General features: G+C 48.7%; 2 non-coding genes and 1 pseudogene across 2 annotated transcripts; all 3 read right to left on the minus strand.

Annotated features, from left to right (window-relative positions):
* Positions 1-1,548: 1,548 nt before the first annotated feature.
* On the minus strand, positions 1,549-1,696 carry LOC145348780 (U1 spliceosomal RNA; annotated as a pseudogene).
* Positions 1,697-5,313: 3,617 nt separating this feature from the next.
* On the minus strand, positions 5,314-5,477 carry LOC145348762 (U1 spliceosomal RNA). Its single transcript, XR_013888002.1, has one exon. It is a non-coding gene; the product is annotated as a U1 spliceosomal RNA (small nuclear RNA).
* Positions 5,478-10,361: 4,884 nt separating this feature from the next.
* LOC145348763 (U1 spliceosomal RNA) lies at positions 10,362-10,525 on the minus strand. Its single transcript, XR_013888003.1, has one exon. It is a non-coding gene; the product is annotated as a U1 spliceosomal RNA (small nuclear RNA).
* Positions 10,526-13,794: the final 3,269 nt, after the last annotated feature.

The raw sequence follows: 13,794 nt of genomic DNA on the forward strand, positions 1-13,794 counted from the left end.
GGGATAAGGGGGAAGATAGAATTTGGGATCAGGACTCCTGACCAGAGGGGACAGATTGAGATCTTTTCCAAGGCTGCACTTCCATGGGCCCAGACAAATTTGTGTCTGTTTCATACCCTGAGATTTAATTTTGCTGGCTGTGGTTAATTAGTTCATCTTGGATCGGTGCCCTGGAGTTTCAAGCAGGTTTAAGCCCTGGGATTGAAGTAGCTCTATTCTCTCTCTACAGGTACTGTCAGAGCTGCAGAGATTTTCCAACACTATCTGTTTCAGATTCCAACATCTGTGGTATTTTGCTTTCATCCTTCTTAAATTTACTCAATGTTCTGGTATCCACTGCACTCTGGGGAAATGCGTCCCACAGATTCGCCCCTTTACGGCCATTACAAAATGCAGGATGGGTGTAAAATATGTGTAGCACTGTGCTGGGACAGTGGTGATGATTGTGTTCTTTATGTGTGAATCGGGGATAACACAAACCCAGTTTCTCTAGCCTATTATGAGTGATCCAACGCCACCCTCTACTGGTACATTGCCGCTATTGCACAAGAGAATGGAAATGTATGGAGAGGGGGTGGGGGGGAGGTTAAAATATCAATAAATAGAATCAATAAAAAAAAAGTTTTAAAAACCAGTTTTAAAAATCACAATGTAGTTCTGATTAGAATCTGCTGCCAGAGCATGGGTCAGTTGTTCAAATATATTAAGTTGATCTTTATCTACACCCTAGCTATAGGTGTAACACTATTTTCTGCACCCTCTCCTTTCCTTCTCCCCGTGTACTCTATGAACAGTATGGATAGCTCACAAGAAAGAATGCCTTTCACTGTGTACTAATACATGTGACAATAAATCAAATCAAATCATTCATCAAACATCTGAAAGAACATTAGAAACAATTTGAAATGCTCATTAGTGCAATTGTATTTAAGATAAAGGCAAAATATTGTGGGCGCTGTAATCTGAAACAAAAACAGAAAATGCTGGAGAAACTACGGGTCTTACATCATGTGCGGAGAGAGAATGGAGCCAACGTTTCAAGTCTACACAGAAGGTTCCTTTGACGAAGAGTTATGCAGACCCAAAACTTTGGGTCTATTCTCTCTCCAAAGATCTGCTTTGTTGTCAGACCTGCTGAGTTTCTCCAGCATTTACTCTTTTGGTTTCAGATTCCAGCATCCGCAGTAATTCGTTTTTATTTGAATGTCCATTGTTTGTGCCGTGTTGCTGACTCACTGAGAAGTGCTGAGTATTTTGCATTGTACTTTGTGTTTTCAGTGGGAGTTTGTGGGGTGATTTCCTCTGTGTCTGCCTGTGTGAAACAGAGAAGTGAGACTTAGCCGCAGGAAAGGCACAAATGGTAGCTGGCCATAGAATGGTTGGTGGCTAAAATTAAGGAAAGATTTATTTATTAGCCATTAGGAAGGTATAGCAGACTCGGCACAGACAGTGACCCGAGGAAAGAAATCAAAACCGTGCCTCTACTGTGATCCTGTGGCACACCCACACGATCAAAGTACAAAACTGTCCTACTTTTTATCATTAAATCAGGGGAGAGTGCGAACGCAGCCCCCCACTAGCACAAATTATGCAGTCGAGTATCCCGCATTTAGGGAGATCGCAGGCATCAACACACCCGCAAGTGCAATGGGATAGCCTCGTCCTGGGCGAACCACTTTTTTTTCCCCAAAAGTATACTTTATTCATAAAAGTCTCAAATAAACCATTGCAAATCTACATGTCTTTGAATTGCAAACAGTGCAGAATTAAAACTTTTTACAGTTCTATGCAAATTACAGTCATAATATTTCAATACTTAAAACTATATACATGCTTCAAAAATTACTGTGTGCCATTATTGCTCAGATTGGCACACAGTTACACAGGTCAAGGGTATTCTGCTGTTTCTGCGTCCTTGGTCTGCCTCCGTTACTTACAGTGTGGCCTTTCCCCATTGTGCCTTTGTGGCGGCTGCCCCAAGCTTCAGCGCGTCCCTCAGCACGTAGTCCTGGACCTTGGAATGTGCCAGTCTGCAACACTCGGTCGAGGACAGTTCTTTCAACTGGAAGATCAGCAAGTATCGGGCGGACCAAAGTGCGTCCTTCACTGAGTTGATGACCTTCCAGCAGCAGTTGATATTTGTCTCGGTGTGCGTCCCCGGAAACAGCCCATAGAGCACAGAGTCCTGCGTCACCGAGCTGCTCGGGACGAACCTCGACAAATACCACCTCATCTCACTCCAGACCTTCTTTGCAAAGGCACATTCCACAAGGAGGTGTGCGACCGTCTTATCAGCCCCGCAGCTGCTTCGAGGGCAGCGTGCAGTGCTGTTGAGACCTCGAGCGTGCACAAAGGGTCTGACGGGGGGTGACCTTCTCACCACCAGCCAAGCCAGATCTTGGTGCTTGTTTGTCAGTTCTGGTGATGAGACGTTCTGCCAGATGACACTGACAGTCTGCTCAGAGAACCATCCGACAGGATCCGCCATCTCCTTTTCTCTCAGGGTCTCAAGGACGTTACGCGCTGACCACTGCTTAATCGCAATGTGGTCAAAGGCGTGTTTGCGGAAAAATTTCTCCCGAAGGACAGGTGCTGCGGTACCGTCCAACTACTTGGAGCATTCTGTGGCAGTGTGGCCAGACCCGTCCTCTGCAACACTCGGGACAGGTACAACCTCAAAAAGTAGCGTCACTTGCTGTTAGTGTACCGAGGATCTATGCACAGCTTGGTGCAGCCGCACACAAAGGTGGCCATCAGGATGAGGGCAGCATTGGGAATGTTTTTCCCTCCGTTCCCTGGAGATTTGTGCATCGCCTCCCTCCGGATGCGTTCCATCTTTGATCTCCAGGTAAACTTGAAGATGGCCTGCATCACTGCTGCAGTGAAAAGTCTGACAACACCAGGTTTTTTTTTCCAAAAATATACTTTATTCATAAAAATCTCAAGTAATCTATTACAATGTACAGGGCTTCGAGTAGCAAAACAATGCGGAATCAAAACATTTTTGCAGATCTGTCCAAACTACAGTGACTACATTTCAGTACTTAAAAAACTATGTCCATGTCTCAAAATTTACATATTTGTACTAATTACCATGATTACATTTCAATACTTAAAAACTATATACACGCCTCAAAAGATTACTGTGTGCCGTTAGTGCTCAGATTGGCACACAGTTACGCAGGTCGAGGGTATTCTGCAGTTCCTGGGCCCTCGGTCTGCCTCCGTTAAAAGGCCTTACAGTGTGGCCTTTCCCCACTGTGCCTTTGCGGCGGCTGCCCCAAGCTTCAGCCTGTCCCTCAGCACGTAGTCCTGGACCTTGGAATGTGCCAGTCTGCAACACTCGGTCGAGGACAGTTCTTTCAGCTGGAAGATCAGCAAGTATCGGGCGGACCAAAGTGCGTCCTTCACCGAGTTGATGACCTTCCAGCAGCAGTTGATATTTGTCTCGGTGTGCGTTCCCGGAAACAGCCCGTAGAGCACAGAGTCCTGCGTCACCGAGCTGCTCGGGACGAACCTCGACAAATACCCCTGCATCTCGCTCCAGACCTTCTTTGCAAAGGCACATTCCAGAAGGAGGTGTGCAACCGTCTCGTCAGCCCCGCAGCCGCTTCGAGGGCAGCGTGCGGTGATGTTGAGACCTCGAGCGTGCATAAAGGATCTGACGGGGAGTGCCCTTCTCACCACCAGCCAAGCCAGATCTTGGTGCTTGTTTGTCAGTTCTGGTGATGAGGTGTTCTGCCAGATGACACTGACAGTCTGCTCAGGGAACCATCCGACAGGATCCGCCATCTCCTTTTCTCTCAGGGCCCCAAGGACGTTACGCGCTGACCACTGCTTAATCGCCTTGTGGTCAAAGGTGTGTTTGCGGAAAAATTTCTCCACGAAGGACAGGTGCTGCGGTACGGTCCAACTACTTGGAGCGTTCCGCGGCAGTGTGGCCAGACCCATCCTTCGCAACACTCGGGACAGGTAGAACCTCAAAAAGTAGTGGCACTTGCTGTTGGTGTACCGAGGATCTACGCACAGCTTGATGCAGCCGCACACAAAGGTGGCCATCAGGATGAGGGCGGCGTTGGGAATGTCTTTCCCTCAACACCAGGTTTTAGTCCAACCTATTTATTTGATAATATACTCACAAGCTTTCGGGTTAGTCCCTTCGTCAGGTGAATGGAGAGTTCAGAACTCTCCATTCACCTGACGAAGGGACTAACCCGAAAGCTTGCGAGTATATTATCAAATAAATAGGTTGGACTAAAACCTGGTGTTGTCAGACTTTTCACTGTGTTTACGCCAGTCCAACACCGGCATACCCACATCATCACTGCTGCAGCGCAGGATTTGGGGATAGGCCACTCCTGTGCCATGTGCAACAACATGGACAGCACCTCGCACCGGATCACCAGGTCTTTTCCTGTCATGGAGAGGGAACATAGCTCCCACCAGCCCAGTTTCTGCCTGACTTTCACGATGCGTTCATCCCAGGTTTTGGCGCATGCTCCTGCCGCTCCAAACCATATCCCCAGCAGCTTCAGGTAATCTGCCCTGACGGCGAAGGGGACAAAGGATTTGTCGGCCCAGTTCCCAAAGAACATGGCCTTGCTATTACCCTGGTTGACTTTGGCTCCCGAGGCCAGCTCAAAATGCTCACAGACCTGGAGAAGTCTGCAGACAGACGAGGGGTCCGAGCAGAAGACAGCCACGTCATCCATGTACAGGGAAGCTTTGACCTGCATGTGTCTGCTGCCTGGGATTGTCACCCCTTTGATGCCTGGGTCACTTCTGAGGGCCTCAGGCAAAGGGTTCAATGCAACACACAAAAAGGATGGAGGAGATGGGGCAGCCCTGTCTGACTCCAGACCTGATGTGAAAACTATCTGATTCTCACCCATTGACTGACACTGTGCTACTGACGTTTGTGTAGAACAGCCAGATCCAATTGTGGATTCCCTCCCCAAAGCCCATTTTGGACCTGAGTGATAAGATGACAGGAAAGACTGGAAGGCTATGCTGTCTGTTGGCTTCAGGTCATACAGTCCAGCATAGAAGGATTTGCAGATGCTCAGAATGTCAGACTCTAATGACCTTACTGAGCCGTCGTCTTCCTTCAGGCTGCTGATCACAGAGGTGTCTCTATGCACCTTCTGGAAGAAGAAACATGAGCACTTTTCATTCGGCTCTACAGAGTGGATGCTAGCCACCTCCAAAGCAAAGATTTTCACCTCCAGGATATCCTCGCCGACATAAACTCTCATTGACTGCAACTTCTCCTGTACTTCATGACTTAAAAGCTCTATTTTTTAATTAGAAAATCAGGGGAGAGCGCGAACGCAGTCCCCCACTACCACAAATTTTGCAGTCGAGTATCCCGCATTTGGGGACATCGCAGGCGTCAGCACACCCGAAGTGCAATGGGATAGCCTCGTCCTGGGCGAACCACCTGCTTGATCATGGTTTCACCCCTGCCAGGTAAGTATGCTCAAACACTCACAAACACTTCCCCTAGGCATCAATCACTACCTTTCATAGTCATATCTGCTCCGTTTCAAAAACACACAAGCCCACCTTTTTATCAATCTATTTGCACTGTCCATATCACTGTTCCTCAGATATTACGATTAATACTGAACATTCCTCTATCTTGAGTACAAAATTCTGCTACTCTCTGCTCTTATTTGCATATTACCCGTAAAAGGAAAACGAACACCACCCCCCCCCCGGAAAATGAACGGCCCTCCTGGCAAGTTGGCTGCAGTATGGATAGTCTCCGGCTGGTGGCGCTGTTTCCTCACCTCTGAGGAAGGAAGTGACGCAGTAAGAAGTCTCACAACACCAGGTTAAAGTCCAACAGGTTTATTCGGTACAAAAGCCACTCGCTTTCAGAACGCAGAAGGACATGACACTCATTGATAAGTCAAAGGGGGAGTCACGGTGAACCTGGCCACTAAATTTCACACTGGTTTTAGATTGCTTCTTTTCATGTGTGCAGACAGATGAACTAACCCAGCAATCCTCGTTACACCCAAAGGGAAAGGCAGAATTGCTTTAAAACATATACCTGCAAAAAAAACCTCACATTTCTTGTTGACCACATTTCTAGTGATAACACTGGGGAAAATAAAACTCGAGGTCTAGTGTTGTATCCCCTGGAATGTAGAAAGTTGACTGGTGCTTTGATTGAATCTTTCTAAGCTTTAGGAACATAGAAACATTTTTGATTTAATATTGTCACATATATTAACATACAGTGTAAAGTATTGTTTCTTGTGTGCTATACATACTGTTCATAGAAAAGGAAACGAGAGAGTGCAGAATGTAGTGTTACAGTCATAGCTAGGGTGTAGAGAAAGATCAACTTAATGCAAGGCAGGTGCATTCAAGAGTCTGATGGCAGCAGGGAAGAAGCTGTTCTTGAGTCGATTGGTACGTGTCCTCAGACTTTTGTATCGTTTTCCCAAGGTTCGTCCCAAGCAGCTCAGTGACGCAGGACTCTGCTCTACGGGCTGTTTCCGGGGACGCACACCGAGACAAATAGCAACTGCTGCTGGAAGGTCATCAACTCAGTGAAGGACGCACTTTGGTCCGCCCGATACTTGCTGATCTTCCAGTTGAAAGAACTGTCCTCGACCGAGTGTTGCAGACTGGCACATTCCAAGGTCCAGGACTACGTGCTGAGGGACGCGCTGAAGCTTGGGGCAGCCGCCACAAAGGCACAATGGGGAAAGGCCACACTGTAAGGCCTTTTAACGGAGGCAGACCGACGGCATGGGAACAGCAGAATACCCTTGACCTGCGTAACTGTGAGACAATCTGAGCAATAACGGCACACAGTAATTTATTGAGTCATGTATATCGCTTTAAGTATTGAAATGTAATGAATGTAATAAATGCAAAAATGTTTTGATTCTGCACTGTTTGTAATTTAAAGCCATGTAGATTTGCAATAGTTTGAGACTTTTATGAATAAAGTATATTTTTGGAAAAAAAAATCTTTTTCCCGAAGGAAGAATGTGGAAGAGAGAATGTCCGGTGATGCTGCCGTCAACATCGACATCCCCCCCGCTTCCTCCTGCCAGAAAGGATAGTGCGACTTAGCTTCACCAAAATATAACTCAGACAGCAAACAGTGAGGAAAGTGAGAAAGTGATAACTGCAAACACAGGTTGCACTTTTCATTAGGCTCCAAAGCAGCAACCATCAGCAGCAAGGGCCACCTTTGTGTGCGGCTGCATCAAGCTGTGCGTAGATCCTTGGTACACGAACAGCAAGTGCCACTACTTTTTGAGGTTGTACCTATCCTGACTGTTGCGAAGGACGGGTCTGGCCACACTGCCACGGAATGCTCCAAGTAGTTGGACTGTGCCGCAGCACCTGTCCTTCGGGGAAAAATTTTTCCGCAAACGCACCTTTGACCACATGGCGATTAAGCAGTGGTCAGCGCGTAACGTCCTCGGGGCCCTGAGAGGAAAGATGGCGGATCCTGTCGGATGATTCCCTGAGCAGACTGTCAGTGTCATCTGACAGAATGCCTCGTTACCAGAACTGACAAACAAGCACCAAGACCTGGCTTGGCTGGTGGTGAGAAGGGCACTCACTGTCAGACCCTTTATGCACGCTCGAGGTCTCAACATCACCACATGCTGCCCTCGAAGTGGCTGCGGGGCTGATAAGACAGTCGCACACCTCCTTGTGGAATGTGCCTTTGCAAAGAAGGCCTGGAGTGAGATGCAGTGGTATTTGTCAAGGTTCATCCCGAGCAGCTTGGTGACGCAGGACTCTGTGCTCTACGGGCTGTTTCCGGGGACGCACATCAAGACAAATATCAACTGCTGTTGGAAGGTCATCAACTCGGTGAAAGACGCACTTTGGTGCATCCCAGGGGGCTGGTCTGTCGCGCACCTTCTTGTCATTAGATTAGGAGAAGGTGTTTGACAGGGTGGAGTATGAGTATTTACTCGGAACTCTGCAGGCATTTGGGTTTGGGACGCGTTTTGTCTCCGGATCCGATTACTGTACTCGGCCGCAGAGTGTCTGATTAACGTTAACGAGTCTCTGACGGTGCCTGCTCACTTTGGGAGAGGAGTACGGCAGGGCTGCCCCTTGTCTGGCCGACTATTCTATACGCGTGGAGCTGTTCCTGTGCCTCTTGCGGAGAAGGTTGTTGGATTTGGCTCTGCACAACTTGGGTGTAGGGATGGTCCTGTCGGCTTATGCCAATGACGTGCTCCTCGTGTTTACAGACCCGGCTGACCTGCAGAGGATGTGAGAATGCCAGGCGGTGTACTCCGCCGCGTCCTCCGCCAGGATCAACTGGGCCAAGTGCACCGGATTTCTGAACAAGCTCAGGCCTTTTACTTGGAGCAGTTCCAACCTCCTCTACTTCGGGGCCTGTGTCTGCCAGGCCGAGGGACCCTGACCAGAGAACTGGTGGGAGCTGGAGGCCAAAGTCTCCGCCTGCCTGAGTCGATGGACAGGACTGCTCCGAGTGCTGTCCTACAGGGCACAAGTTCTCATCATAAACCAGCCGCTCGCCTCCATGTTGTGCTACCGGCTGTTCGCTTTGACCCCTCCCCCGACTTTCTCACAAATCTGCAAAAACCCTCATGGTTTCATTTGGGACAACCGACTGCACTGGGTCTCTGCTGCAGTTCTGTATCTCCTGCTTTCGGAGGGCAGTCAAGCTCTCGTGTGCCTTCACACACAGGTGGTGACCTTCCGCCTCCACCCCCTGCAGAGGTACCTTTACGTGGAGCCTTCTCCACGATGGCGTGCCCTAGCAATGTGCCAGTTGCACGGCCCGAGTTAAGGAGTGCAGCTCCTGCATATCAATCTGGGGCGCGGTTCGAACTCCCTGCAGGAGTTGTCCCGTCTTTTACCAGGACCTCCTCACTATCTGGAACAGGGTCGCCTCGCGATGCAGCTCTTCCCCGGCAGGAGTAGCGGCTCTCGTGTGAGAGCTGCTGATCAGGAATCCGCTCCTCCAGCCTTATAACTTCCGGAGGCTGGCAGAAAGGAGGATTATGGATGCCAGGGTGACCAGGATCTGGGACATGTTGGATGTGGAGGAGTGGACAGGATGAGACCCCACATGTTGGCTGAGCGCACGGGGATGCCCGTCTGGCACAATCCAAAACCGTCCAAGTCCTTAGGGCGGTTGTGCTCGGCCCTGAAAATGCACGTGGTCACGAGGCGGTGCATACGTGTGTTGGGATCCCACCCGAGCAGTCTCCATGTTCTGACAGAATTCCACATTGGCCCAAAGTCTATGCCCCCCTCCCGGGACAGGTCCACACAGCATGAGCCACCTCGGGGAAATGTCCTCCGTACCTTTTTCCAGCGCACGGAGATGTTTCCTGTATGGGCTGCAGCTGCACACCTTCCACTACCACGCCCTCACCTGTCGCCTGGATTCACCTTGGCGGGCCTTGTTGCCGCTGGGCAGCAGAGGTCCCCAGTGGAGGTCCCTCTACGGAGGGATCCCCCCCAATTGTCTTGGGGGCCTGGGATGGAGGGCGATGCATGCAGTAGTGCTGTACAATCACAGGTCTGGCAATCTGACAGGCTCCAAAGCTTGCCCCTTCTGTGGCCTTGTGGAGTCCGTGGACCATGCCTATGTTTTGTGCCTTAGGTTGCATTCCCTTTTTGTTTTCCTAAAGAGCTTCTAATGTTCCGTTTGCACTTCAATCCCATACTTCTGAGGAAGTGGGGGGCGGGTCAGGATGGCAACCTCCTCATGAACCTGCTCCTGGGCCTGGCAAAATTTTCCATTAACAAGTCCAGGCAGCGGGCGATCGATGGGGTGGTCCACACCAACTGTCTGCCCGTCTAGCACAGAGAGGGAGAATGCAGTGTCCACGGGCACAGTAGATGCCTTCCATGCCCATTGGGCACTGCAGGGGTTGGAGTGCATTATAGACCCTGATAATGACATTATGATTTAACGTTTTAAGTTTCAATCCAGGTTGTTCTCCCTTCTTTTTGGGGAGCTGCCCCTTCTACATTATCCCAGAGTTAATTTGAGTTGGTTTATTTGGTTTGCCTTGAAAGAGGCCTAACCTGCACATCTTTGGACTGTGGGGGGAAAGTGGAGCACCGGGAGGAAATGCACACAGACACAGGAAGAATGTACAAACTACAGACGGATAGTGACGCAAACGAGGATTCAAAGCTGGGACCTTGCCACTGTGAGGCAGCAGTGCTAAGCAATCTCACCGCGCAGCATCAGACAATGTGAATATGGGAAGAATAAATAAAATTAAAAAAAAACAAAAGACATCTTAAAGCAGTTGAAAGGAAAAACTGGGTAACACACAACCCCTTTAAAATGAAAGAAATATAAACTCTATTTTTAATTAGAAAATCAGGGGAGAGCGCGAACGCAGTCCCCCACTACCACAAATTTTGCAGTCGAGTATCCCGCATTTGGGGACATCGCAGGCGTCAGCACACCCGAAGTGCAATGGGATAGCCTCGTCCTGGGCGAACCACCTGCTTGATCATGGTTTCACCCCTGCCAGGTAAGTATGCTCAAACACTCACAAACACTTCCCCTAGGCATCAATCACTACCTTTCACAGTCATACCTACTCCGTTTCAAAAACACACAAGCCCACCTTTTTATCAATCTATTTGCACTGTCCATATCACTGTTCCTCAGATATTATGATTAATACTGAACATTCCTCTATCTTGAGTACAAAATTCTGCTACTCTCTGCTCTTATTTGCATATTACCCGTAAAAGGAAAACGAACCCCCCCCCCCCCCGCCCCCGGAAAATGAACGGCCCTCCTGGCAAGTTGGCTGCAGTATGGATAGTCTCCGGCTGGTGGCGCTGTTTCCTCACCTCTGAGGAAGGACGTGACGCAGTAAGAAGTCTCACAACACCAGGTTAAAGTCCAACAGGTTTATTCGGTACAAACGCCACTAGCTTTCAGAGCGCAGAAGGACATGACACTCATTGATAAGTCAAAGGGGGAGTCACGGTGAACCTGGCCACTAAATTTCACACTGGTTTTAGATTGATTCTTTTCAAGTGTGCAGACAGATGAACTAACCCAGCAATCCTCGTTAAACCCAAAGGGAAAGGCAGAATTGCTTTAAAACATATACCTGCAAAAAAAAACCCCACCAGTTGACCACATTTCTAGTGATAACACTGGGGAAAATGAAACTCGAGGTCATGAAACAAGATTAACACTTACAGCTAGTGTTGTATCCCCTGGAATGTAGAAAGTTGACTGGTGATTCGATTGAAGCTTTCTAAGTTTTAGGAACATAGAAACATTTTTGACTTGATTTAATATTGTCACGTGTATTAACATACAGTGTAAAGTATTGTTTCTTGCGTGCTATACATACTGTTCATAGAAAAGGAAATGAGAGAGTGCAGAATGTAGTGTTACAGTCATAGCTAGGGTGTAGAGAAAGATCAACTTAATGCAAGGCAGGTGCATTCAAGAGTCTGATGGCAGCAGGGAAGAAGCTGTTCTTGAGTCGATTGGTACGTGTCCTCAGACTTTTGTACCTTTTTCCCAAGGTTCGTCCCGAGCAGCTCAGTGACGCAGGACTCTGCTCTACAGGCTGTTTCCAGGGACGGACACCGAGACAAATATCAACTGCTGCTGGAAGGTCATCAACTCGGTGAAGGACGCACTTTGGTCTGCCCGATATTTGATCTTCCAGCTGAAAGAACTGTCCGAGTGTTGCAGACCGGCACATTACAAGGTCCAGGACTACGTGCTGAGGGACGCGCCGAAGCTTGGGGCAGCCGCCACAAAGGCACAATGGGGAAAGGCCACACTGTAAGGCCTTTTAACAGAGGCAGACCGAGGGCCCGGGAACAGCAGAATACCCTCGACCTGTGTAACTGTGTGCCAATCTGAGCAATAACGGAACACAGTAATTTATTGAGGCTTTAAGTATTGAAATGTAATAACTGTAATTTGCACAAATCTGTAAAAATGTTTTGATTCTGCACTGTTTGTAATTTAAAGCCATGTAGATTTGCAATAGTTTGAGACTTTTATGAATAAAGTATATTTTTGGAAAAAAAATCTTTTTCCCGAAGGAAGAATGTGGAAGAGAGAATGTCCGGTGATGCTGCCGTCAACATCGACATCCCCCCCCCTTCCTCCTGCCAGAAAGGATAGTGCGACTTAACTTCACCAAAATATAACTCAGACAGCAAACAGTGAGGAGAGTGAGAAAGTATTAACTGCAAACACAGGTTGTACTTTTCATTAGAGTCCAAAGCAGCAACCATCAGCAGCAAGGGCCACCTTTGTGTGTGGCTGCATCAAGCTGTGCGTAGATTCTCGGTACACTAACAGCAAGTGACGCTACTTTTTCAGATTCTACCTGTCCCGAGTGTTGCAGAGGATGGGTCTGGCCACACTGCCACAGAACGCGCCGAGTAGTTGGACCGTACCGCAGCACCTGTCCTTCGGGGAGAACGCACCTTTAACCACATGGTGATTAAGCAGTGGTCAGCGTGTAACTTCCTTGGGGCCCTGAGAGAAAAGGAGATGGCGGATCCTGTTGGATGTTCCCTGAGCAGACTGTCAGTGTCATCTGGCAGAACGCCTCATCACCAGAACTCACAAACAAGCACCAAGATCTGGCTTGGCTGGTGGTGAGAAGGGCACTCCCCGTCAGACCCTTTGTGCACGCTCGAGGTCTGAACAGCACTGCATGCTGCCCTCGAAGCGGCTGCGGGGCTGATAAGACGGTCGCACACCTCCTTGTGGAATGTGCCTTTGCAAAGAAGGCCTGGAGTGAGATGAGGTGGTATTTGTCGAGGTTCGTCCCGAGCAGCTCGGTGACGCAGGACTCTGTGCTCTATGGGCTGTTTCCGGGGACGCACACCGAGACAAATATCAACTGCTGCTGGAAGGTCATCAACTCAGTGAAGGACGCACTTTGGTCCGCCCGATACTTGCTGATCTTCCAGCTGAAAGAACTGTCCTCGACTGAGTGTTGCAGACTGGCACATTCCAAGGTCCAGGACTACGTGCTGAGGGACGCGCTGAAGCTTGGGGCAGCCGCCACAAAGGCACAATGGGGAAAGGCCACACTATAAGGCCATTTAACAGAGGCAGACCGAGGGCCCGGGAACAGCAGAATACCCTCGACCTGTGTAACTGTGTGCCAATCTGAGCAATAATGGCACACAATAAAATTTGAGGCATGTATATAGTTTTAAGTTTTGAAATGTTATGACTACAATTTGTGTAGAACTGTAAAAAAAGATTTAATTCTGTACTGTGTGGTACTCATAAAAATGTATATTTGCAATGGTTATTTGAGATTTTTATGAATAAAGTATATTTTTAGAGAAAAAAAACCCATCAGCAGCAAGGGGATGTAGCTGAGACCCAGGTTCAATCCCCGGCATCTCCACTTTTGCGGAGGGGTCGAATGGGCTTTATTTGGTCTGTATGTACTTGATGGAGAGTCTGTTCTCTGAGGTGTAGTCGGGGAGCGGCTATGATAAGATCAGTAACAAGCTCAGTCGAAATAAAGAAGCGTGGAATGGTTTCCCTTCAGAAACCAATGACCCAGCCCCAATCTCCACAATACACTTGGGTTGGGTTGCTGGAAGGACCTGTTAGCCATCGATAGGTTGCAGTTGAGTGTGTGGCTTCAGTGAGAGCCATTGCTGCTGCTCCACAGAAAGGTCGTGACGAGGATTTCTCCTGCAAGATTGTTGAGTTTCCAACCAGAAAAAAGAAGGAGCCGCCATCGCCTGCCTGCCATCCTGCCACGGGAGAGAGACAGTTTCTTTCTTTCCATT

This window comes from Carcharhinus amblyrhynchos, chromosome 9, assembly GCF_965287045.1.
Source record: "Carcharhinus amblyrhynchos chromosome 9, sCarAmb.v2.hapA, whole genome shotgun sequence".
NCBI lineage: Eukaryota > Metazoa > Chordata > Chondrichthyes > Carcharhiniformes > Carcharhinidae > Carcharhinus > Carcharhinus amblyrhynchos.